The following is a 2,126-nucleotide window of genomic DNA, read 5'->3' as shown; positions in this document are numbered from 1 at the left end:
ATCCGTGGTCTCGTACCGGGCTATTCTGTGTTCCTCGGCGCACAGAGTGAGGGAGAGGAGAGGAGATCAGCTCGACCAGCGAGGGAAACTGTGAGGCCTAAAACGCGTCTAACTGTGCACAGTAATAACTCTTTCTAAAGCGTCCGCCACGTGGGACGAGTTGCTAAGCTTTAGGAACAGTTGTGGGTACTTCTATCAGCTATGAGGATCACAGCCAGAAGCGTTTCCCTCAGGTACGCTCTGTGATGATATACCCCGGCGTGACGTCACCGGTGCAGGGTTGGCCGTGGCGGATTTCACCCAATGGGAGCTGTGTATTTCAGGGGACCTCTGCTGGTCAGCTGGGGTGCTGTGTTGGGGTTGAATCAGCTGATTCACACAGAGAAAGGGGGTTGACTGATTCCTTTGTTCTTTTGGGCGCCAACATGTGGTCTCAGGCTTTGATTGTTACATGTAGGCCCAAAAGTTTATGGATAAAGTGTAGGCCTTTGTTATAAATCCTTGTACGGCACAACACTAATATGCTAATTATTAATAGCAGTAAATGTATCACTGTGTGTCTGTGTGTGTGTGCATGCCTGAATGTGTGTATGTTCACGTGCTGTCGCGTGTTTGTGTATGTGTGAGTCTGTTTGTCTGTCTGTGTGTATGTCCACTTACAGAAAGAAAAACAGCTTAACTTAACAGCTAATCACCAGTTGGCAATGGCACAGTCAAATTTAAATACACCAAGAAAAGGCAGAAACTGAGCCAAAAGTTCCTCTCAAACTCCAACTGTTTAATGAAAACCGTAAGTGCTACAGCTACAAAAAGCACACCGTGAGCGAGAGGACAGGATGCGGATCACAAAGGTGTAAATTTCATTTCTGTGGTGTGAAAAATGAGGCCAGAGCCATGATGGACATAAGTGGAATGGTCTGCTTTCTTCCAGAAATTTGGGCTCTCACTTAACATGGGAGTGAATGGGGCAGTTGGTTGGACTTGTTGTCCTTTTAGACCACCTGCAGCCAAAACCCTAAATCCATTTTCTTCAGCGGTCGCACCTCTGCAACCAGAACGGCTTTTCCTACAATTTGGTGTACAATTTGTGTATGTAGAGTGAACGATGTGGCGCACCAGTGAGTTTAAGAGAAAATTTCTTGATGATTTCAGAGGTGCTGTGCACTCTAGCGATGACATCACACACTCTAACTCTCAACATTCCACAATACACACCCATTATAAATTCTGAGAAGGGCTGAAAATGTCATGATTTTTAAACAGCTGGTGTAGAAAAACTAAAAGAGATATGGAAAATATGAATCAGTCACTGAAAGTCGATGGCAATGTCAACATTTCAGAGTTGGAATGGAGTTTCTACGTGAATGTATGAGTTGGTGAAGTGTGGGTGAAGATGAGTGAGTTTGAAGGATTTTCTCATTGACTTCCATTATAACCAAGTTTCAGAAAATGCTGAATTTCGAGCTGAAAGTATGAATCGGTAGTTACCGTTTGAAATTTTGTGATTTTTGAAGATTCCGTAATTCATTTTCAATGGGAAAACGGTTTGGGGAAAAAAACGGGAATATCTGGGAATGGCGGTGGCGCCCCCTATGTGCCAATCTCAAAATCTTTTTTTGGGTGTGTTCTTGGTCCCCTTCTGATGATATTTACCCAGTTTTGTGACGATGGGAAAAACGCTTAACATTTTACAGCCGATATTCGCTAAGCACCGCCCTTTCCAAGGACACTTTGCTTGACGGCAGCCGTGTTTTTCGTCCAATCTTGCTCATTTGTAATAGAAATGAGTGTCTCGGTCCCCCGATGCCTCATACCAAGTTTGGTGTTGATAGCACAAATATTTCAAAAGCTTATTCATTTTACTGTTTTTAACATTATTAAAATTAGCAAAAATTCTGTAAGGGCGGCATTCATGGTGCAAGAGGCTTTTTTGTAGAGGACTATCAGGAGGATGTGTGTGTAAAATTTCAAGTCAATAGCACTTGTGGTGCGGCGGACAGAGCCTTTCAAGCTTTACACTCTATGTTATAGCGCCCCATAAGGCCGATTGGGACCAAATTTTTGAGCAGTATTTGGATGTCATTTATAGTCCATGTACCACGTTTCATGTCCCTAGGTCCTTCCAG

The sequence above is a fragment of the Epinephelus fuscoguttatus genome, linkage group LG17 (assembly GCF_011397635.1).
Source record: "Epinephelus fuscoguttatus linkage group LG17, E.fuscoguttatus.final_Chr_v1".
Classification (NCBI taxonomy): domain Eukaryota; kingdom Metazoa; phylum Chordata; class Actinopteri; order Perciformes; family Serranidae; genus Epinephelus; species Epinephelus fuscoguttatus.
This window is presented reverse-complemented; position numbering follows the sequence as displayed.